Raw genomic sequence first — 24,187 nt, forward strand, 5'->3', positions numbered from 1 at the left:
CTTCCACATAATGAGGCAGAGATGACTAGACACGAGGTTGCCAAAATAATTGAGAATAGTAAAATACCGAAAGTAAATATTAGCTCGAACGAGGCAAAAGCCTTAAGAGAGCTTCGTCTAAATAAAGATATTCAAATCCTAGCAGCGGATAAGGGCCGCACTACTGTAGTGATGTCACGAGCCGATTATGATAATAAAATTAAAGATTTATTAGAGGAAAGTACCTACATTAAAATTAAACGAGATCCAACTAATACTCTGGAACGTAAGACTACTGCAATCATTGCAAATTCATTAATCCCAAAAAATGAGCAATTCCTAATTAAGCCAAGGGCTTCAAAACCACCTAGACTGTATGGGCTACCAAAGATCCATAAAATCGGCATCCCTTTACGACCCATAGTCAGTACAATTGGCTCTGCCACATATAAATTAGCAAAATATGTAACTAAACAAATACAGCCCTACATCGGTAGGACATCATCATTCATAAGAAATTCAGAACATCTTGTGAATATGATCAAAGATATTAAGCTTAACCCTAATGATATTTTGGTGAGTTTTGATGTGATTTCGCTATTCACTAAGGTTCCAGTGAGCGAGTCGCTTAAATTACTTGATACACTGGTAAAGAATACAGATTTACCAAAAGATATTCCGAAACTCGCTGACCATTGTTTAAATAACACTTACTTCTTATGGAGAGGTGAATTCTTTAAACAAAGGGAGGGAGCAGCAATGGGCTCTCCTTTATCTCCTGCTATAGCAAATTTGTACATGGAAAACTTTGAAACCAGAGCACTTGCCTCGAGCACATTAAAACCATCCTTTTGGTTTAGATATGTGGATGACACTTTGGTTGTCTGGCCACATGGTAAAGATACACTTAACGATTTTCTAAATCATCTCAATGCACAAAACCCGGCCATTCAGTTCACCATGGAAATGGAGGTGAATAACACACTCCCGTTCCTGGATATTTTACTTGGGCATGGCCTAAATGGTAAAATAACACACAGCGTTTACAGAAAGCAAACGCACACTGATGCCTATCTGAATGCGAAATCGCATCATCACCCAGCTCAGAAATCCTCTCTAATCAAGACGCTCATACATCGGGCTAAAACAGTGTCAGATGATGAAAGTCTAGTGAGAGAGATTAAACATGTTAAAGAAGCACTAAGACAGAATGGCTACAATAATGCTCAAATTAACAGAGCACTAAATGCCAAATCACGATCGCAAAGCAACACTGCTGAAAGCGATCAGATTATTAAAACAATAAAAATACCATTTATCTCAGGAGTAACTGACAAATTAGCCCGTGTTTTGCAAAAGCAAAACATTACAGTAAGATTTGGTACAGTACACAAAATTCAACAATTAGTAACGTGCACTAAAGACGAATTACCTAAATTATCAACAGAAGGTGTATATCGGATTAATTGTGTATGTGGCAGATGCTATATTGGACAGACAGGGCGTAACGTTAGTGTAAGACTAAAAGAACACCAGAGAAATATTAAACTATCGCAAACACAACTGTCGGCAGTGGCAGAACACGCTTGTCAACAGGGACACTCAATTGATTTTGACAACGTTGAAGTGTTGTGTAAAACTAGTTACTACTGGCAAAGACTAATTAGAGAATCCATTGAGATTGAGAGAAACAGAAATAACTTTAATCGCTCAGACAGCTACAGGCTTAGTGCGGCCTGGAAGCGTATTATTAAATAAGATGCATTACAATTCCTTATAAGGGAAACAAGCACTAACTGATTATTAATGTAGCATAATCACAATAGAACACATTCCAAATGATTACTAATCTACAACTCGCATCGTAACAATAGCCTTATTACTAATCAAGTATATAATTACAATAACCCCCCCCCTCAAATCTTTGCACCTGATGAGTTAATGAGTTAATGATGACGTCACCCTGCTGCTGCTCTATATAAGAACGGGAGACACAGCAGAGCCTCACCATTCTGGCGAATTGCCCGATGATGCTGGATGCAATTACCAGCGAAACGTCGTACTCAAATTGTAAATGTTGTGGTTTCACGCTTCAACACACCGGTGGGCTAAAGCAGTGAACTATTTGTCTTTTGTCAACGTGACACTTTTTTTTTTTTTTTTTACTGATTGGCCGTGTCGGGTGGTGGAGGGTTACGACACATTTATAAATAACGCGATCTAAACCCAAAAATCGTTGATTATGAACAATATTGGTCGCGAAAGCCTACGTGTTAAACTGATACCCTTCTTTGTCAGTTTGTGTTTCCACAATGAATTGCCTCGGGTAGCGCTTGGAACAAACGCCATTTAGCATGCACGGTGAGGAAGGATTGTCCCTTCCGCATGGACCATGAAGCAAGTTTGTAGTGACAGTTGTGTACAAAGCAGGGTCGATGTTGGAATCTGGGATCTCAGCAGTGATAATGAGATCCACTTGATTCGGGCGTATTTTTTTAGCCAACCAAACCAAGATGTGCGCATGGGGCAACCCACGCTTTTGTCATTCCACCGAATACATGTGGCAAATGGTGTCACCAAATATCTTGCCCTTCGAGATGACTTCCATAATTTTTTAAAGCTTGAGACGAAAGACCCGAGCGATGACATCGTGACGATGTGTAGGTTTTTGGTTTTGGAATAGATGACGTTGTATTTCCTCCCACTTGGGGTTGCATGTGAACGTAACAAAAAGATCAGGTCGCCCGTACTTGCGCACATACGCCATGGCATCTTGAGCGTATTTGTGCATGTGTCTGGGGCTACCAGTGAACGTAGCAGGCAAGACGACACGTCTCCCAATTTGAGTAGGATCCGCGTCTGCCTGATTCATCGCGTCACACAAATGGAAGTAAGATTCACTGCGCAATTTTGTTTGGTTGTAACGGATAAAGTCCAATCGTTCAGATTCAATTTTGGCGTACATGTCGACTACGAACTGATGGAACAATTCACGATAGTACAGCAATATGTTCTTAGTACCGTCGCGAATCATGAGCATGTAGCAGTAGAATTGCATACATGACACTTTTTTAGCACTTTGCCCTCCGTTTTGATAGATATCAAAGTGATAACCATCATGGCCGTTCCAAAAAATCAAGGGGTACTGCAGTGGATCATACGTTGGATTAAATTCGGAAATCCGCACCAGAACACCGCTTGATTTCTCAAGCACAATGTCCCTTTTCTTTCCGTTTTCTCCACAGATGATGACTGCGACGTCGGGTGCCGTTGGTGCATTGTAGCGCCCACGATGTTCATCCCCAGGTGTTTTGTCCCCACGAATGATCAAGCGCTGGCCTGGTGTAGTCAAATTCCCAAGATGGTTTTTGAACTGCCGCACCAACTCGTTGTGGTCATTAAGCATGTCTTGAAGCATCACAACCACCTCACGGTCCTTGGACCGATCTCGTTCGTTCTGAACTGTGAAGCTCAATCGAGCATTGGTGGCGGTGTCGATACCATCGCAGAAATAAATCTGCAAGAACTGAGGATTATTATCACCGAAAGGCAACAATGACCCTATTCTATGGCACACTTGACCCTTGATGCGAAACGTTGGCATAAAGCCCCCCTGATCCTTAACGTCTGCACCAAAGCTGGTCATCTGAAATGCAGAATTAAAGTGCCGGATATTGTTTTGGAAATGCCGATCCAAGTCTGCATTCCCGTACAACAGTTGAATCAACGGCGAAGGGGGTTGTGGCAAAGCAGGCAATACGACCTTGCCACTTGCACAACATAGACCCTTGAGTTCTCCTGCAAACGTTAAAGCAGTGCATTGAACACACCGCTTGTCCATGAGACCAAGTTGGAGAACGTGCATATCGGCATATGGGTCGTGGGGTGAATAGACGAATGCCGCGCCAATTAGGTCTCAATAGTTTGTCGAGACCCGGACAGCTCTGCGCTGCGCATCGTCAGCGCGTCGTGCTGAGAGTTGGCGTTCATCTTCATTTTGCCGTGCCACGGCAGTTGCCTCGCGATCCACTCGGCGTCACGCTTCACGCTCTTGGGTGCTTTCGTTGGCACGTGCGTCCGACGTAAGTTCGCGGTCGCGGAGGCGTCGCGCCTCGCGTTCTTCGTCGGTTTCGTTAGAACGTGCGGCCGACGTAACTTCCCGGTCGCTGTGGCGTCGCGCGTCGCGTTCTTGAGCGGTTTCGTTAGTACGTGCGGCCGACGTAACTTCACGGTCGCTCTGGCGTCGCGCGTCGCGTTCTTCAGCGGTTTCGTTAGCACGTGCGTCCGACGTCACCTCGCGGTCGCGGTGGCGTCGCGCCTCGCGTTCTTCGGGGGTTTCGTTGCCACGTGCGTAAGACATGAGCTCTCGGTTGCGTTGGCGTCGCGCATCGCGTTCATGGTCGGTTTCCTCGGCACGTGCGTCCGACATGAGCTCTCGGTTGCGTTGGCGTCGCGCGTCGCGTTCTTCCTCGGTTTCCGCGGCACGTGCGTCCGACGTAACCTCACGGTTGCGTAGGTGTCGCGCCTCACGTTCTTCGGGGGTTTCGTTGGCACGTGCGTAAGACATGAGCTCTCGGTTGCGTTGGCGTCTGGCTTCAAGTTCTTTTGCAGTAGCTTGGGTGCGCAAGCGCGCCTTGCCAATTGCTTTATTCTGGCGGCTTTGTTGCAACGCTTCTGCTGTTTGCGTCGCATGTATAAACGCCGCCCGTTCACGTTTTAGTTTTTTTTGGTGTTCGGTCATAACGCGCTTTGGTGCAGGTATGGAGGCTGCTTCGTCGGTCGTTGTACGGGCTTTCTTGTTGGCTTGTTGAGTTGTCGTGGTTTGCGCTTTACGCTTTCCCTTGCTTGATGTAGACATGGATACTTGGTTTCTATGGAATAGAATGGAACTTAGAATTAACTCCAGCAAGTTGACACGTGCGTGGGAAAACACCACCAATAGCGCTGAACGCAAAAGCGTCAACACTAATTGTCGGTTGACAGTCGGGTTGTAAATCCGTACGAATGGGGAAACCCAACTGTAGTTTAGAGTCGTGTTGTAGTTCCCTACCAATGAGGCAACACGACTGTGGCGCTCTCAAGTCGTGTTGGAGATCCCTTCGAATGGGGCCCTTCCGATGGGGCAACACGACTATGGCGCTGTGAAAATAGTGTTGCGTGCCCCCCATTCATGGGGTTCCGAACGAAACGTTGACCTGACGCCTTTCGGTATGACCAGTCTGTTTCCAGCTTGCGGTGTTAACACGTCTCTGCCATTGGCCATACAACTCAAGGTGTAAACGGTTGGCTCGGATCATTAGCTTTAGGTGAAGTCCGGTTCGCTACAGGAAACTATAGAGCGACGCAACACAAAAATCGCGGACACATGGAAAAAGAGTGTGTACCGGCTTGGGGATCCTTGAGATATCCGTACGTCCGGAAGGTAAATGTGGCCAAAGCCATGGTACAGAAAACGCACGGTTGGCCGCACCCCCCTCCGGAGAAGTTGATGTGGCAGGACATGAGGCAGTGAAGTATTTAGGTGAGCGTTTAGTGTATTTGTAAAGCATTTTTAAGGGGGAAAAAAATTTTGCCCTCACTACCAGCGTGCCACTTGGCATGAGCCGTCTCCCCCACGAAAGGCGCGTGAGTTGGGATGGTGATGCACATGAATAAAGAATAAGTATAATGCGTGAAAGTGAAGTTTCTGACTCAAAATTATTAATATGCGTGGCAGCGAACTTAATAGAAAAGTTTTTTAAATATATTCGGCTGTGAAGGACGCGGGGATCGATCCCGCAATTTTTGGCATGGGAAGCGCGGAGCGGCGCGGTGAAATTTAGAAAGAAAGTAGAATATCACAAAATCTGAAATTAAAGCACTTTAAAGGTGACGGATAAAAAAACTGACATGCCTATTCCCATCGCGGGGCACGGGACGTGCCTCCCGGCAAATCCCTCGCAAGCGAGCATACACAGACAGACAGACAATTGTAGAGTAGGACGTTTGGCTGCTAATTGCATCCAGCATAAGCGAAACGTCCTACTCTGAAATGGTAATTTTTGGTGGTTTGACGCTTGAACACACCGGTGGGCTAAAGCAGTGAACTATTAGTCATTTATGAACGGGACACTTTTTCACTGATTGGCCGTGTGGGGTGGTGGAGGGTTACAACACATTAATAAAGAAGGCGATGTAAAGCCAATAAGGTTGTTTTTGAATAATGGTTGCGAAAGCGTACGTGTTACAAAATGAGTGACTTAACTTATTAACCAGGCTACAGTCTACATTATAGACTGGCAGTACAAGCACCGAGCTTAATAAGCAGGCTACAGTGTACATTATAGACTGGCAGTACGCTCAGCCAGCTGAATGACAATTTGTACGTGAACATTTAAAGAATGGCTTATTGGTGCGTGGGGTTTAAACATAATGATACAGTTGTTTTTTAATCATCAATGGTAATTGTTGTGTTTTAACGCTTGAACACACCGGTGGGCTAAAGCAGTGAACTATGATTGTTTTATCAAGGGGACACTTTTTTACTGATTGGCCGTGTGGGGTGGTGGAGTGTTACAACACATTAACAAATAAGGTGATCTAAAGCCAATAACGGTGTCTATGAATAATGTTTGCGAAAGGCTACGTGTTACAAATAGACTAACTTTACTTAAGAACCAGGCTACAGTCAACATTATAGACTGGCAGTAGACGCACTCAGCTTCATAAGCAGGCAACAGTGTACATTATAGACTGTCAGTACACTCAGGCAGCTTAATAAGCAGGCTACAGTCTACATAATAGACTGGCAGTGCACTCACCCAATTGAATGAGCAGGCTACAGTGTACATTATATACTGGCAGTCCGCTCACCCAGCTTAATGACTATTTGTACAGTCAACATTTAAGGAATATATTCTTGGCGCGTGGGGTTTAAAAGTAATTACACAGTTGTTTTGTCATTGCTATGTAATGTTGTAAAGTTTTCATAAGATTTTAAATGTATTTTCCCCCCAGGCAAGGCTGGGTATATCGAGTTTATACGACAAAGTCGTCGCTTGACACGGGTGGGGTGTGGAGGCGTAGTACCGCGCAGAGCCTCCGGCGTCGCCTAAATTGCCTAGCAGGCATGACGCTGGGTACGGGTGGCGTTCCCTACCCCCCCCCCCCGGGCTACAATAATACAGTGTAATCGCTATAATGTTATAATGTACCGACCGTATAATATAAATTTCACACATTGTGTTGTGGGGGGAGTGAAGAGGACGTGAAAGTTGGATGCATTTACCTGACCTTAATGACTATTTGTAGAGTGAACATTTAAAGAATCGATTATGGGCGCGTGGGGTTTAAACATAAAGATAGAGTTGTTTTTTAATCAGAAATGCTAATTGTTGTGTTTTAACGCTTGAACACACCGGTGGGCTAAAGCAGTGAACTATTATAGTTTTATAAAGGGGACACTTTTTTACTGATTGGCCGTGTGGGGTGGTGGAGTGTTACAACACATGAATAAATAAGGCGATCTGAAGCCAATAACGGTGTTTATGAATAATGTTAGCGAAAGCCTACGTGTTACCAATTGACTAACTTTACTTAAGAACCAGGCAACAGTCTACATTATAGACTGGCAGTACACCCAGTCAGCTTCATAAGCAGGCTACAGTCTACATTATAGACTGCCAGTACACTGAGCCAATTTAATAAGCAGGCTACAGTGTACATTATATACTGGCAGTGCGCTCAGCCAGCTTAATGACTATTTGTACAGTCAACATTTAAAGAATAGATTCTTGGCGCGTCGGGTTTAAAAGTAATGAGACAGTTGTTTTGTCATTGCTATGTAATGTTTAAAAGATTTCATAAGATTTTGTGGTGGGGGGGGGAGTGAAGAGGACGTGAAACTTTTATGCATTTACCTGACAGTCGCGTGCTGGGTGTCGAGGCGTAGTACCGTGCAGAGCCTCCGGCCTCGCCTAAATAGGCCACCCGGTCGTGAAACTTTGATGAATTAACGTCAGAGTGGCGTGTTAATGCGTGCGCCTATTTTTAAGTTAAATTAAAAATGGCGTCCACCCCGCGCCGAAGGCGTCGCTACCCGTTGCCAGGGGCAACCGCCGTCCAATGAAAGCGGCGAAGGCGTGGCTACCCGTTGCCAGGGGCAACCGCCGTCCAATGAAACTGCAGCCTGCGGCGAAGGCGTCGCTACCCGTTGCCAGGGGCAACCGCCGTCCAATGAAAGCGGCGAAGGCGTCGCTACCCGTTGCCAGGGGCAACCGCCGTCCAATGAAAGTGCGTATGGTCCGGCGACACACACACACAGACAGACAGATTCGCGATTTTATATATATAGATTCAACCACGCATTTACTGATTAATTTGCCAAGTCACGCAGTAACTCACTCACCCACTGACTTACGCACTAACCCGCTTACTCATCCACTCCCTAATTCAGCCACCCAGTGACTCGGTCACGAACCTTGACTGACTGAAAAATGTGTCCGGGTTTGGTGACCAGTGGAAAAGGTGGCAACCCCTCGACTCGTTCACTCACCCACGCACTCAAGCATTCACTCATTAATTATTTTATCTCTTTGCCAAATCACTAACCCCCAACTCACCCACCCATCCCGTAATTCACCCGCCCACCTTCCCACCCACCTTCTCACCCACCCATTCACCCACCCACTCACCCACCCACTCACCCACCCCCACTCACCCACCCCCACTCACCCATCCACTCACCCACTCACACGTCCATCCATCTTCTCACTCACATCGGCTGACTGGGTTTGCCGATAGTGGAAAAGTTGGCGCGTCAGGCCCCCAAACTGCAGAGGGGACTTCGTGGCGCAACGGTAGCGCGTCTGACTCCAGATCAGAAGGTTGCGTGTTCAAATCACGTCGAGGTCAGCAACTGGTTGAAGTGTTTTTTGACATTTGCCTCCCTGCTTTCCTCCTGTTGCTTCTGCCATGGATACGTTGCCAGTGAACTTAAGGAAAATTAATATATGTAATTCTCTTGTTTATTTTATCGACGCGGAAAGGAAGAAATGGTCATCAGTTCTGGTGAAACCAATTGTCACGCGCAGACATACAAACCGCACGGCGGCAAGCCCTAGGTTGCAGCGTGGTACGTTTACCCTCGTTTCTGAGTTCAAGGTTGTTTCCTGTTCACTCATTCATTTGCCTAGCCACTCAGCAGCTAACTCACCCACCGACTTACCCATTCAATCCCCCACTCGCTTATTCGCCCACCTAATCACTCACTCACCCATCCACCCACTCACACATTCACCCTTTCATATGTAGAGCCGTTGTAGACGGCCGGATTTAGACTTGCCGCGGATGGCAAACAAACACAATGGGCGTGGCTACATCGGTACGCGAAGAGGGTGTTTACTGCGACGTCCGCGTTGTTATCCTGGGGGGCTATTGCGGAGCTGGGATTCCCCACAGCCCCGCCCCTCAAGGGGGGATGGCTATTTAAGGCGGCGAGCCGGACGGCTCGGGGTCTAGTGTTAAGCTGTAACCAGTGAAGAAAGAAGACCAGCTAGACAGGCCCAGGAATTCCCTGGGATCGCTGCCCTTTTAAGGGCCGACCAGGCAAGCCAGCGGTGTGGCCCCAAGAGCCCAGAATCGACGCTCTTCTAAGAGCCGGACTGGGTATTCGGGGTGCCGTAACCTAGCTGTAAGCTAGCTGTGAGTCAGGCTGTTGTGTTTCGTAGCGTAGACGGGTGAAGGGGCCGATACCCCTTCGAGTACTGTAAGTTTGCCTGTTACTTGCTGGTGTTAATAAAGAAGCGTGTGCCTCCAACTACGTTGTCAAGTCTCCGGGAACCTTACTACACATACACTAATTCACCCACGCATATTACTGATACTGGGAGGAACAACCTGGTTACAGGGGAGGGGCGGGGAGGGGCTGGGTGGGGAGGGGAGGGGCTGGGTGGGGTGGGGAGGGGCTGGGTGGGGTGGGGAGGGGCTGGGTGGGGTGGGGAGGGTGGGGCTGGGTGGGGTGGGGAGGGTGGGGCTGGGTGGGGAGGGGCTGGGTGGGGTGGGGAGCGTGGGGCTGGGTGGGGAGGGTGGGGAAGGTGGGGCTGGGTGGGGAGGGTGGGGCTGGGTGGGGAGGGTGGGGCTGGGTGGGGCTGGGTGGGAAGGGGCTGGTCACCCCGTGGTGCCCTTATAAAACTCAACGTTTAACCTACTCACGCCGGCTTGTGCCCGCCCTCACAGTCGGACATATTTGCGGAATATCCCCCACTCACGTATCCGCCCACCTACCCACTCACTAACTCACCCACCTACTCACACATACAAAATTTTATCCACTAATTCACCCACGCATTTACTGATTAATTTGCCAAGTCACTCAGTAACTCACTCACCCACTGCCTTACTCACTAAAGCGCTTACTCATCCACTCCCTAATTCAGCCACCCAGTGACTCGGTCACTAACCTTGGCTGACTGAAAAATGTGTCCGGGTTTGGTGACCAGTGGAAAAGGTGGCAACCCCTCGACTCGTTCACTCACCCACCCACTCACGTATTCACTCATTAATTATCTGATCTCTTTGCCCAATCACTCACCCACCACCTCACCCACCCATCCAGTCATTCACCCACTCATTCAGCCACCCACTCACCCACCCATCCAGTAATTCACTCACCCACCCACTCACTCACCCACCCACCCACTCACCCACTCACCCACCTACTCACCCACCCACTCACTCACTCACTCACCCGTCCACCCATCTTCTCGCTAACATAGGCCGACTCGGTTGGGACGATAGTGGAAAAGTTGGCGATTGTCGGAATCGCCTGATTGTGCAATCAACATCCACCTTGCTGTTTATATTTAGCGCGTCAGGCCCCTACTCTATAGAGGGGACTTCGTGGCGCAACGGTAGCGCGTCTGACTCCAGATCTGAAGGGTGTGTGTTCAAGTCACGTCGAGGTCAGGACGTGTTTTTTGTTCTATTTTACATTCGCCTTTACTATCGCCAATGCCTTTGTTACCATGCTCGTGAATTTCAGCACAATCGATATATGTTCCATGACAATGGTTTATCGAATCTAAAGATCAGGAAGCGGTCGGTGGAATTCGCCTAAGGAACGCAGCGATTGGCACTCCCAACCCGCATGGCCTACTCTTCCACACAACATATACATCTTGGAAGAGGTGGGAGAACCTCCACTTTACCTCAGCGTACTGAATCAGAGACGGCTGGATCATCAATTACACTGCGGGCTTTACTCTGAACTCTATCCAGTGCATAGAACCAGTTTATTGGCTGCTCCACCCCAGATTTAAAACCAGGATTCAAACTTGGTCCAGAATTCGTGCATTGTACATCTTTTCACATACGGTACATCACCCACGCCTTCTGTATGTCACGTGGCTTCTGTGTGCCCACCCCCCAGTCTGAACCCCTCGACTCTCATCTACAGATCTGTATCTCTCTATCGAGATCAAACTAAACCTCCCGTAAACCACGTGGCTTCTGTGTGACCACCCGCTCTGAGCCCCTCCCCGGCTTTACTTTGAACTCAGGGTAGGTGAGTGGGTGAGTGATTGAGTGGATGAATGACTGGATGGGTGCCAAGGTGAGTGAGTGGGTGAGTGATTGAGTGGATGAATGACTGGATGGTTACCAAGGTGAGTGAGTGGGTGAGTGTTTGAGTGGATGGATGACTGGATGGGTGTCAAGGTGAGTGAGTGGGTGAGTGATTGAGTGGATGAATTACTGGATGAGTGCCAAGGTGAGTGAGTGGGAGAGTGATTGAGTGGATGAATGACTGGATGGGTGTCAAGGTGAGTGAGTGGGTGATTGATTGAGTGGATGAATGACTGGATGGGTGCCAAGGTGAGTGGGTGAGTGATTGATTGAGTGGATGAATGACTGGATGGGTGCCAAGGTGAGCGAGTGGGTGAGTGATTGAGTGGATGAATTTCTGGATGGGTGCCAAGGTGAGTGAGTGGGTGAGTGATTGAGTGGATGAATGACTGGATGGGTGCCAAGGTGAGTGGGTGAGTGATTGATTGAGTGGATGAATTACTGGATGGGTGCCAAGGTGAGTGAGTGGGTGAGTGATTGAGTGGATGAATTACTGGATGGGTGCCAAGGTGAGCGAGTGGGTGAGTGATTGAGTGGATGAATTACTGGATGGGTGCCAAGGTGAGTGAGTGGGTGAGTGATTGAGTGGATGAATGACTGGATGGGTGCCAAGGTGAGTGGGTGAGTGATTGATTGAGTGGATGAATGACTGGATGGATGCGTCGGTGAGTTTGTGGGTTCGTGAATGGGTGTGTGGGTGAATGAGTGGGTGAATGAGTGAGTCGGTGGGCGGATAAGTCAGTGAGGGTTTGAATGGGTATGTCGGTGGGTGAGTTACTGAGTGGCTTGACAAATGAATGAGTGAACAGGAACCGACCTTGAACTGAGAAACGAGGGCAAACGTAACACGCTACGACTTCGGGCTGCCTCCGTGCGGTTTGAACGTCTGCGCGTGACGATTGGTGTATTCGTTACGACATTTTCACCAGAACTAATCATCATTCCTTCTCTTTGGTTCTTTCGGTAAAGACACGCAGAAAGAAAATAAATAAAACAATAATTAAATACGACGTTTCGATTGCAACACAAGAAACCATTCACCTTGGAGGCGAATGCCAAAAAGCACTTCACGCAGTTCCTGACCTCGACGTGATTTGAACACGCAACCTTCTGATCTGGAGTCAGACGCGCTACCGTTGCGCCACGAAGTCCCCTCTGGAGTTTAGGGGCCTGAGGCGCTAAATATAAACAACAAGGTGGATATCGACTATTGATTGCACAATCGGGCGATGCCGACAATCGCCAACTTTTCTACGATCGGCCAAACCCATTCAGCCTATGTAAGTGAAAATGTGGGTGGACGTGTGAGTGGGTGAGTGAGTGAGTGAGTGGGTGGGTGGGTGGGTGAGTGGGTGATTGAGTGGGTGAATTACTAGATGGGTGGGTGAGTGGGTGGCTGAATGAGTGGGTGAGTGACTAGATAGGTGGGTGAGTTGGTGGGTGCGTGGTTTGGCAAAGAGATTAAATAATTCATGAGCGAATGCGTGAGAGAGTGAATTAGTTGAGGAGTTGCAACGTTTTCCACTGGTCACCAAACCCGGACACATTTTTCAGTCAGCCAAGGTTAGTGACCGAGTCACTGGGTGGCTGAATTAGGGAGTGGATGAGTAAGCGGGTTAGTAGATACGTCAGTGGGTGAGTGAGTTACTGAGTGATTTGGAAAATTAATCACTAAATGCGTGGGTGAATTAGTAGATAAAATGGTGAGTGTGTGGGTGAGTTAGTGAGTGAGTAGGTGGGCGGATAAGTGAGTGGGGGATTGAATGGGTAAGTCGGTGGGAGAGTTACTGAGTGGCTTGGCAAATGAATGAGTAAACAGGAACCAACCATGAACTGAAAAACGAGGGCAAACGTAACACGCTGCGACTTAGGGCTGCCTCTGTGCGGTTTGAACGGCTGAGCGTGACAATTGGTGAATTCGTTAAGAAATTTGCACCAGAACTGATGACCATTCTTTCTCTTTGGTTCTTTCGGTAAAGTCACTTAAAGAGAAATTAAATTACATAATAAAATACGACGTTTCGATTGCAACACAAGCAACCATCACCTTGTGTTGCAATCGAAATCTCGTATTCTATTATTTAATTTACTTTCGTTCTCAGTGCCTTTACCGAAAGAACCAAAGAGTAATTCCTGCAGTCACGAAAGCTTCGAATCTAGTTTGGACCATTCCTTCCTTTCAGTGTCGGTAAAAAAAAACCATGATAATTAAATATATTACTTTTTTTGAAGTTCACTCGCAAAGTATCCATGGCAGCAGCAACAGGAGAGAAGCAGGGAGGCGAATGTCAAAAAACACTTCTTCCAGTTCCTGACCTCGACGTGATTTGAACACGCAACCTTCTGATCTGGAGTCAGACGCGCTACCGTTGCGCCACGAAGTCCCCTCTTTCGTGTCAAGGCCTGACGCGCTAAATATGAACAACAAGGTGGATATTGACTATTGATTGCGCAATCGGGCGATGCCGACAATCGCCAACTTTTCCACTATCGACCAAACCCAGTCAGCCTATGTGAGTGAGAATATGGGTGGACGGGTGAGTGGGCGAGTGAGGGGGTGATTGAGTGGGGGGTGAGTGGGTGGCTGAATGAGTGGGTGATTGACTGGATGGGTGGGTGAAGTGGGTGGCTGAATGAGTGGGTGATTGACTGGATGGGTGGGTGAGTTGGTGGGTGAGTGGGTGGGTGGGTGGGTGAGTTGGTGGATGCGTGAGTGGGTGGATGCGTGAGTGGGTGGATGCGGGAGTGGGTGATTGAGTTGGTGAATTACTGTATGGGTGGGTGGGTGGCTGAATGAGTGGGTGAATGACTGGATGGTGGGTGAGTTGGTGGGTGAGTGACTTGGCAAGTAGATCAGATAATTAATGAGTGAATGCTTGAGTGGGTGGGTGAGTGAGCGAGTCGAGGGGTTGCCACATTTTCCACTGGTCGCCAAACTCGGACACATATTTCAGTCCGTCAAGGTGAGTGACCGAGTCACTGGGTGGCTGAATTAGGGAGTGGATGAGTACACGCTTTAGTGGGTAAGTCCGTGGGTGAGTGAGTTACTGAGTGACTTGGCAAATTAATCAGTAAATGCGTGGGTGAATTAGTAGATAAAATGGTGAATGGGTAAGTCATTGGGTGAGTTACTGAGTGGCTTGGCAAATGAATGAGTGAACAGGAAAAAAACAATTAACTCAGATACGAGGGCAAACGTACCACGTGGCGACCTTGGCCTGCCGCCGTGGAGTTTGTACATCTGCGCGTGCCAATCGATGCATTCGTCATGAAATTTGCACCAGAACTGATGACCATTCCTTCCCTTCATTGTCGATATAAAAAAACATGATAATTAAATAAATGAACCACATTTCTTGAAGTTCACCGGCAAAGTATCCATGACAGACGCAACAGGGGAGAAGCAGGGGAGAAGCAGGGAGGCGAATGTCAAAAAACACTTCTTCCAGTTCCTGACCTCGACGTGATTTGAACACGCAACCTTCTGATCTGGAGTCAGACGCGCTACCGTTGCGCCACGAAGTCCCCTCTTTAGTGTCAGGGCCTGACGCGCTAAATATGAACAACAAGGTGAATATTGACTATTGATTGCGCAATCGGGGGATGCCGACAATCGCCAACTTTTCCACTATCGACCAAACCCAGTCAGCCTATGTGAGTGAGAAGATGGGTGGACGGGTGAGTGGGCGAGTGAGTGGGTGATTGAGTGGGGGATGAGTGGGTGGCTGAATGAGTGGGTGATTGACTGGATGGGTGGGTGAGTGGGTGGCTGAATGAGTGGGTGATTGACTGGATGGGTGGGTGAGTTGGTGGGTGAGTGATTTGGCAAAGAGATCAAATAATTAATGAGTGAATGCTTGAGTGGGTGGGTGAGTGAACGAGTCGAGGGGTTTCCACCTTTTCCACTGGTCACCAAAACCCGGACACATCAGTCAGTCAGGGTTCGTGACCGAGTCACTGGGTGGCTGAAATAGAGTGGATGACTAAACGGGTAAGTGGGTAAGTCAGTGGGTGAGTGAGTTACTGAGTGACTTGGCAAATTAATCAGTATATGCGTGGGTGAATTAGTGTATGAAATGGTGAATGTGTGAGTGGGTGGGTGGGTGAGTGAATAGGCGGATAAGCGAGTGGGGGATTGAACGGGTAAGTCGGTGGGTGAGTGAGTTACTGAGTGGCTTGGCAAATGAATGAGTAAACATAACCCGACCTTGAACTGAGAAACGAGGGCAAACGTAACACGCTGCGACTTAAGGCTACCGCCATGTGGTTTGAACATCTGCGCGCGACAATTGGTGTATTCGTTACGAAATTTGCATCAGAACTGAGGAACTATTCCTTCCCTTGTCAATAAAAAACATGATAATTAAATACATGTCACATTTATTAAAGTTAACAGCTAAATTATCCATGGCAGAAGCAACAGGAGAGAAGCAGGGAGGCGAATGTCAAAAACCACTTCAGCCAGTTCTTGACCTCGACGTGATTTGAACACGCAACCTTCTGATCTGGAGTCAGACGCGCTACCGTTGCGCCACGAAGTCCCCTCTGGAGTTTAGGGGCCTGAGGCGCTAAATATAAACAACAAGGTGGATATCGACTATTGATTGCACAATCGGGCGATGCAAACAATCGCCAACTTTCCCACGATCGGCCAAACCCAGTCGGCTAAGGTGAGTGAGAAGGTGGGTGGACGTGTGGGTGAGTGGGTGAGTGGGTGAGTGGGTGGGTGAGTGGGTGGGTGAGTGGGTGGGTGAGTCGGTGGGTGGGTGGGTGGGTGGGTGAGTGGGTGAGTGGGTGGGTGCGTGAGTGGGTGATTGAGTTGGTGAATTACTGGATGGGTGAGTGGGTGTCTGAATGAGTGGGTGAATAACTGGATGGTGCATGAGAGATCCCCACGACGTCCACCGCACACAGCACGAGGGATGTTGATTATCGACCGACAAAAAACCTCTCTCTCTCTTAGACATGGAGCCAAGTTTGACGCCAAATTTTCACTGGGAATAAACGTAAGGTAATTTTATATCCGTAAAATAACTCTGAACAAATCCTCATTTCATTTCGAATGAGTATTGCCGCGAGCTATCAACGTTGTAGCCGTGGCGCCAACACGGGACGGTGAGAAGAGTCAAGGATGTGATGATGCATCGGAAAAACAAAAAGGAACGCGAGAGGGAAGAGAGAGGGGAGAAAGAATGGGGAATGAAAGGCGAAGGATGGAGAAGGAGCTGAGAAAATGGAGGGGGGGGGGGAATTGAGAGTAAGAGGCTGCAGGAACAGCATCTTGACGGTGCTGCTGCTGCTGCACGGAGGAGCGGAGTCTGCTTTCACAGTGGGTGGGGAGAGGGGAAGGGTTCAGAATGGGGGTGGTCACACATAAGCCGCGTGGTAAACGCAAGGTTTGGTTTGATCTCGATAGAGAGATACAGATCTGTAGATGAGAGGCGAGGGGTCAGACTGGGGGTCGCCACACAGAAGCCACGCGACTTACAGATGGCGTGGGGTGATTAAAATGAAAATATCTACAAAGCACGAATTCTGGACCAAGTTTGAATCCTGGTCTGAAACTGGGGTGGAGCACCCAATAACTGCCTCGCTGCACTGGAAGGAGTTCAGAGTAACGCCGTCAGGGTTAATGATGATCCAGCTCTCTCTGATTAAGTACACTGAGGTAAAGTATGGGTACGCTCACCTCTTCTAAGATGGATATGCTGTGTGGAAGAGTAGGCCGTGCGGTTTGGGAGTTTACGCGTGCCAATCGGTGCGTTCTTTACACGAATTCCACCGAATGATTCCTGACTTTCAGATTCGATGAACCATTGTCATGGAACATGTTTTGATTCCCCGGAAATTTACGAGCATGATAACCATGACATTAGCGATAGTAAAATTTATCAAAAAACACGTCCTGACCTCGACGTGATTTGAACACGCAACCTTCTGATCTGGAGTCAGACGCGCTACCGTTGCGCCACGAGGTCCCCACACGGTTCTTCGCACACAGCACGAGGCATGTTGATTATCGACCGACAAGGAGCCTCTCTCTGTTAAACATGGAGCCAAGTTTGACAAGAAACTTCCTCTGAGACAGATGCGGCGCCGACTAAAGACAAACCCCTTCATTTACCAACCACTGGAAGATGTTTTTTTGACTGGGAACAAATGTAATGTAATTTATGTTCATAAACTAATTGAACAAATCCTCATTTCATTTCGAATAATTATTGCCCCCAAACAGCAACGTTGTACCCGTGACGCCAACACGAGCAGGGGAGAAGAGTCAAGGATGTGATGATGACTAAGAAAGTAAAAATGAACGGGAGAGGGAAGAAAGGGGAGAAAGAATGTGGAGTGAGAGGAGAACGATGGAGTGGAGAAGGGAGAGAGAGGAGGATCTGGAGGAAGAGGCTCTACGCTAATCCTGCTGCTGTATGGAGGTGGAGGGGAGTCTGTTTTCATAGTGGGCGGGGAGAGGGGAGGGGTGCAGAGTGTGAGTGGTCACACATAAGCCACGTGGTTTACGGGAGGTTTGGTTTGATCTCGATAGAGAGATACAGATCTGTAGATGAGAGACAAGGGGTTCAGACTGGAGGTGGACAAACAGAAGCCACGTGACATACAGAAGGCGTGAGGTGATGGCTATGAATAGATGTACAAAGCACGAATTCTGGACCAAGTTTGAATCCTGGTCTCAAATCTGGGGTGGAGCAGCCTCGCTGCACTGGATAGAGTTCAGAGTAAAGCCAGCAGTGTAATTGATGATCCAGCCCTCTCTGATTCAGTACGCTGATGTAAAGTGTAGGTTCTCCCATCTCTTCCAAGATGTATATGCTGTGTGGAAGAGTAGGCCGTGCGGGTTGGGAGTGCCAATCGCTGCGTTCCTTAGGCGAATTCCACCGACCGCTTCCTGATCTTCAGATTCGATGAACTATTGTCATGGAACATATTTTGATTGTCCTGAAATTCACGCGCATGGTCACCGTGGGCAGTCGTGGTCGAAGAGGCGAATGTAAAAAAGCAAAAAATACACGGTCTGACCTCGACGTGATTTGAACACGCAACCTTCTGATCTGGAGTCAGACGCGCTACCGTTGCGCCACGAGGTCCCCACGACGTCCACCGCACACAGCACGAGGGATGTTGATTATCGACTGACAAAGACCTCTCTCTCTCTGTTCTACATGGAGCCAAGATTGACATAAAACTTTCTCTGAGACAGATGCGGTGCCGACAAAAGACAAAACCCTTCACATACCAACCACTGGAAGATGTTTTATCTGACTGGGAGTAAACGTAAGGTAATTGTATTTCCATAAAATAACTCTGAACAAATCCTAATTTCATTTCGAATAAGCATTGCCGTGAGCTATCAACGTTGTAGCCGTTGCGCCAACACGGGAAGGTGAGAAGAGTCAAGGATGTGATGATGAATGGCCAAACAAAAGGAACGCGAGAGGGAAGAGAGGAGAGAAAGAATGGGGAATGAGAGGCGAAGGATGGAGAAGAAGCGGGGAGGGGAGGGAGAGAGGAGGATCGGGAGGAAGAGGCTGCAGGCGCAGCATCTTGACGCTGCTGCTGCTGCACGAGGAGGAGCGGAGTCTGTTTTTACAGTGGGCGGGGAGAACGGCTCAGAGTGGGGGTGGCCACACAGAAGCCACGTGGTTTACAGAAGTCACGTGGGTGACTTATATGAATAGATGTACAAAGCACGAATTCTGACCTAAGCTGGAGACCTGCTTTGCAATCTGGGGTGGAGCACCCAATTGCTGGTTCGCTGCACTGGAAGGAGTTCAGAGTAAATCCGTCAGGGTACATGATGATCCAGCTCTCTCTGATTGAAAACGCTCAAGTGTGGGCACTGAATGGAAGAGTAGGCCGTAGTTGACGCGTGTAATTCAGATTCGATAAACAATTGTCATGGAACATGTTTTGATTGTCCTGAAATGCATGTGCATACTCACCGTGACATCAGCGGTAGAAGAGGCGAATGTTAAATGTTTCAAAAATATGCATTCTGACCTCGAAGTGATTTGAACACGCAACCTTCTGATCTGGAGTCAGACGCGCTACCGTTGCGCCACGAGGTCCCCTCTATAGTGTAAGGGGCCTGACGCGCTAAATATAAACACAAGGTGGATATCGACTATTGATTGCGCAATAAGGCGATGCAAACAATCGCCAACTTTTCCACGATCGGCCAAACCCAGACAGCCTATGTGATTGAAAAGGTGGGTGGACGAGTGAGTGAGTGGGTGAGTGAGTGGGTGATTGAGTGGGTGAATGACTGGATGGTGGGTGAGTTGATGGGTGAGTGATTTGGGAAAGAGATCAGATAATTAATGAGTGACTGCGTGAGTGGGCGGGTGAGTGAACGATTCCAGGGGTTGCAACCTTTTCCACTGGTCGCCAAACTCGGACACATTTTGCAGTCCGTCAAGGTTAGTGACCGAGTCACTGGGTGGCTGAATTAGGGAGTGGATGAGTACACGCTTTAGTGGGTAAGTCAGTGGGTGAGTGAGTTACTGAGTGACTTGGCAAATTAATCAGCAAATGCGTGGGTGAATTAGTAGATAAAATGGTGAATGGGTAAGTCAGTGGGTGAGTTACTGAGTGACTTGGCAAATTAATCAGTATTTGCGTGGTTGAATAAGTGTATGAAAGGGTGAATGTGTGAGTGGGTGGGTGAGTTAGTGAGTGAGTAGGTGGGCGGATAAGCGAGTGGGGGATTGAATGGGTAAGTCGGTGGGTGAGTGAGTTCCTGAGTGGTTTGGCAAATGAATGAGTGAACAGGAGACAATCTGGAACTCAGAAACGAGGGCAAACCAACCACGCTGCGACCTCGGGCTGCCGCCGTGCGGTTTGTATGTCTGCGCGTGACAATTGGTGTATTCGTTCTGAAACTTTCACCAGAACTGATGACCATTCTTTCCTTTGAGTGTCGATGAAAAATATGATAATTTAAATATATTAATTTTCCTGAAGTTCACTGCCAAAGTATCCATGGCAGAAGCAACAGGAGAGAAGCAGGGAGGCAAATGTCAAAAAACAATTCAGCAAGATTCTGACCTCGACGTGATTTGAACACGCAACCTTCTGATCTGGAGTCAGACGCGCTACCGTTGCGCCACGAAGTCCCCGCTGTAGTGTAGGGGCCTGACGCGCTAAATATAAACAACAAGGTGGATGTCGACTATTGATTACACAATCGGGCAATGCCGACAATCGCCAACTTTTCCACGATCGGCCAAACCCAGTCAGCCTATGTGAGTGAGAAGATGGGTGGACGAGTGAGTGGGTGAGTGGGTGGCTGAATGAGTGGGTGAATAGCTGGATGGTGGGTGAGTTGGTGGGTGAGTGATTTGGCAAAGAGATCAAATAATTAATGAGTGAATGCGTGCGTGGGTGGGTGAGTGAACGAGTCGATGGGTTGCCACTTTTTCCACTGGTCACCAAACCCGGACACATTTTTCAGTCCGTCAAGGTTAGTGACCGAGTCACTGGGTGGCTGAATTAGGGAGTGGATGAGTACACTCTTTAGTGGGTAAGTCAGTGGGTGAGTGAGTTACTGAGTGACTTGGCAAATTAATCAGTAAATGCGTGGGTGAATTAGTAGATAAAATGGAGAATGTGTGAGTGGGTGGGTGAGTTAGTGAGTGAGTAGGTGGGCGGATAAGTGAGTGGGGGATTGAATGGGTAAGTCGGTGGGTGAGTTACTGAGTGGCTTGGCAAATGAATGAGTGAACAGGAAACAACCTTGAACTGAGAAACGAGGGCAAATGTACCACGTGGCGACCGAGGGCTGCCGCCGTTGAGTGTGTACGTCTGCGCGTGCCAATCGATGCATTCGTCATGAAATTTGCACCAGAACTGATGATCATTCCTACCTTTCAGAGTCGATAAGCGTTGGTGTACGGTGCTTTTTTTCTGGATGATTTTTGCTGTTTTTCCTAAATTTTTCTGTTTGCGCATAGTCACTTTAAGATGTTTGTTGCGGTTGCACCCGATTCAAGAGCCGAATGGCTCATAGGGCTGTACCAAATAAATGAAATGAAAACTGAAAGTGATTAATAAAAAAACATGATAATTAAAATATATAAATTTTCCTGAAGTTCACTGGCAAAGCATCAATGGCAGAAGCAACAGGAGAGAAGCAGGGAGGCAAATGTCAAAACGCAATTCAGCAAGTTCCTGACCTCGACGTGATTTGAACACGCAACCTTCTGATCTGGAGTCAGACGCGCTACCGTTGCGCCACGAGGTCTCCACGACGTCCCCCGCACACAGCACGAGGCATGTTGATTATCGACCGACAAGGAGCCTCTCTCTGTTAAACATGGAGCCAAGTTTGACAAGAAACTTCCTCTGAGACAGATGCGGCGCCGACAAAAGACAAACCCCTTCATTTACCAACCACTGGAAGATGTTTTTTTGACTGGGAACAAATACAAATATAATGTAATTTATCTTCATAAACTAATTGAACGAATCCTCATTTAATTTGGAATAATTATTGCCCCCAACTAGCAACATTGTGCCCGTGGCGCCAGCACGGGCAGGGGAGAAGAGTCAATGATGTGATGATGACTAAGAAATGGAGAAAGAGCGGAGAAATGGGAGCAAAGGGATAGAGAGGAGGATCGGGAGGAAGAGGCAGAATCATCGCCTTGACGCTGCTGCTGTATGGAGGAGGAGCTGCGTCTGTTTTCACAGTGGGCGGGGAGAGGGGAGGGGTTCATAGTGGGAATGGACAAACAGAAGCCACGTGGTTTACGGGAGGTCTGGTTTTATCTCGATAGAGAGATACAGATATGTAGATGAGAGACGAGGGGTTCAGACTGGGGGTGGGCACACAGAAGCCACGTGACATACAGACGGCGTGTGGTGATGGATATGAATATATCTACAAAGCACGAATTCTGGACCAAGTTTGAATCCTGGTCTCAAATCTGGGGTGGAGCACCCAATTTCTGCATCGCTGCAGTGGATAGAGTTCAGAGTCAAGCCATCACTGTCATTGATGATCCAGCCCTCGCGAATTCATTATGCTGAGGTAAAGCGTCGGTTATCACACCTCATATTTTGTGTAGAAGGGTAGGCCATACGTTTTGGGAGTTCGTGCGTGCCAATCGATAAACCATTGTAATGGAATATATTTTGATTGTCCTGAAATTCACGAGCATGGTCACCGTGATATTAGCGATAGTAGAGGTGAAAGTAAAATAGAACAAAAAGCACATTCTGACCTCGACGTGATTTGAACACGCAACCTTCTGATCTGGAGTCAGACGCGCTACCGTTGCGCCACGAGATCCCCACATCAAACACTGCACACAGCACGGCAGATGTTGATTATCGACCGACAAAAACCTCTCTCTCTCTGTGGGACATGGAGTCAAGTATGACGCAAAACTTTATTTTGGGACAGATGAGATGCCGACGAAATACCAAAGTGTTTACTTACCAACCGTCGGATGATATCCTTTTTTTCCCACGAGCAAATGTACGGCTCTGACCAAAGTGGCATTTAATTTAGAACAACGGTCGCTCCCCCTTGTAATGTTGTACGCCTCGCGCAACCATTGTAAGGGGGGTAGAATCAAGGATGTGATGAATGGATACAAGACGAGGAATGGGAGAGGAGAGCGGGTGGGGAATGAGATCAGAAGGATGGAGAATGCGTCTAATGAGAGGAGGAGAGGGAGGAGGAAGTAGCAGCGGCAGCAGCGCCTCGACACTGCTGCTGCTGCTGCACGGAGGAGTTCGATGAGCGGAGTCTGTTTTCACAGTGGGCGGGGAGAGGGGAGGGGTTCAGAGTGGGGGCAGCCACAGAGAAGGCACGTGGTTTACCGGAGGCTTCGTTTGACTTCTATTTCTACACGAAGCACAAATTCTGACCGAAGCTGGAATCCTGTTGCCACATCTGGGGTGGAGCAACCAGCTCCTACCTCGCTGCACTTGGTAGAGTTCAGAGGAATTGATGATCCAGTCTCATCAGATTGAGTGCGGTGGGACAAAGTGTGGACATTCACACTTTGTCAGTCGGAGCGTTCGTTTACGAAAAATTTCACCGGAATCGACGGCCGTTTCCTCACTTTCAGAATAAAGATAATAAGGTAAATATACTTTTCGATTGTCCTCAAGTTCACTGGCACGGCAACCGTGACAGTTGCAACAGAAGCGTGACAGGGTGGTGAATGTAAAAAAAAGCCAATTATTGACCTCGACGTGATTTGAACACAATGATGATCCAGCCCTCTCTGATTCAGTACGCTGAGGTAAAGTGTGGTATTCTCACCTCTTCTAAGATGGATATGCTGTGTGGAAGAGTAGGCCGTGCCGTTTGGGAGTTTACGCGTACAGTTCCTTAATCGAATTCCACCGATTGATTCCTGACATTCAAATTCGATCAGTCATTGTCATGGGACATGTTTTGATTGATATTCTTAGGTTTTTTCGGTAAAGTCTCGTAGGTAAAAAATTTAAATTTATAAAAGTAAAATAAAAATAACATAAAAATCACGACGTTTCGGAAGCAACACAAGCTTCCGTCTTCAGGTGGAACAGCCACAGCACGATAGCTGTATCAAGAATATGAATCCTTGCAGTCACG

The 24,187-nt window shown here is 47.9% G+C and overlaps 12 non-coding genes across 12 annotated transcripts; 2 read left to right on the forward strand and 10 right to left on the reverse strand.

The window, feature by feature from the left end:
* The first annotated feature begins 8,799 nt into the window (after positions 1–8,799).
* Positions 8,800–8,871, forward strand: TRNAW-CCA (transfer RNA tryptophan (anticodon CCA)). Its single transcript has one exon. It is a non-coding gene; the product is annotated as a tRNA-Trp (tRNA).
* Positions 8,872–10,851: 1,980 nt separating this feature from the next.
* TRNAW-CCA (transfer RNA tryptophan (anticodon CCA)) lies at positions 10,852–10,923 on the forward strand. The gene has a single exon. It is a non-coding gene; the product is annotated as a tRNA-Trp (tRNA).
* Positions 10,924–12,659: 1,736 nt separating this feature from the next.
* Positions 12,660–12,731, reverse strand: TRNAW-CCA (transfer RNA tryptophan (anticodon CCA)). Its single transcript has one exon. It is a non-coding gene; the product is annotated as a tRNA-Trp (tRNA).
* A 1,161-nt stretch (positions 12,732–13,892) lies between these two features.
* TRNAW-CCA (transfer RNA tryptophan (anticodon CCA)) lies at positions 13,893–13,964 on the reverse strand. The gene has a single exon. It is a non-coding gene; the product is annotated as a tRNA-Trp (tRNA).
* A 1,069-nt stretch (positions 13,965–15,033) lies between these two features.
* On the reverse strand, positions 15,034–15,105 carry TRNAW-CCA (transfer RNA tryptophan (anticodon CCA)). The gene has a single exon. It is a non-coding gene; the product is annotated as a tRNA-Trp (tRNA).
* A 944-nt stretch (positions 15,106–16,049) lies between these two features.
* Positions 16,050–16,121, reverse strand: TRNAW-CCA (transfer RNA tryptophan (anticodon CCA)). Its single transcript has one exon. It is a non-coding gene; the product is annotated as a tRNA-Trp (tRNA).
* A 1,365-nt stretch (positions 16,122–17,486) lies between these two features.
* Positions 17,487–17,558, reverse strand: TRNAW-CCA (transfer RNA tryptophan (anticodon CCA)). The gene has a single exon. It is a non-coding gene; the product is annotated as a tRNA-Trp (tRNA).
* Positions 17,559–18,611: 1,053 nt separating this feature from the next.
* TRNAW-CCA (transfer RNA tryptophan (anticodon CCA)) lies at positions 18,612–18,683 on the reverse strand. The gene has a single exon. It is a non-coding gene; the product is annotated as a tRNA-Trp (tRNA).
* Positions 18,684–19,592: 909 nt separating this feature from the next.
* TRNAW-CCA (transfer RNA tryptophan (anticodon CCA)) lies at positions 19,593–19,664 on the reverse strand. Its single transcript has one exon. It is a non-coding gene; the product is annotated as a tRNA-Trp (tRNA).
* Positions 19,665–20,639: 975 nt separating this feature from the next.
* On the reverse strand, positions 20,640–20,711 carry TRNAW-CCA (transfer RNA tryptophan (anticodon CCA)). Its single transcript has one exon. It is a non-coding gene; the product is annotated as a tRNA-Trp (tRNA).
* A 1,055-nt stretch (positions 20,712–21,766) lies between these two features.
* On the reverse strand, positions 21,767–21,838 carry TRNAW-CCA (transfer RNA tryptophan (anticodon CCA)). Its single transcript has one exon. It is a non-coding gene; the product is annotated as a tRNA-Trp (tRNA).
* A 978-nt stretch (positions 21,839–22,816) lies between these two features.
* Positions 22,817–22,888, reverse strand: TRNAW-CCA (transfer RNA tryptophan (anticodon CCA)). Its single transcript has one exon. It is a non-coding gene; the product is annotated as a tRNA-Trp (tRNA).
* Between the last annotated feature and the right edge of the window lie 1,299 nt (positions 22,889–24,187).

Source organism: Lampetra fluviatilis, chromosome 38 (genome assembly GCF_964198595.1).
Source record: "Lampetra fluviatilis chromosome 38, kcLamFluv1.1, whole genome shotgun sequence".
NCBI classification, from domain to species: Eukaryota; Metazoa; Chordata; class Hyperoartia; order Petromyzontiformes; family Petromyzontidae; genus Lampetra; species Lampetra fluviatilis.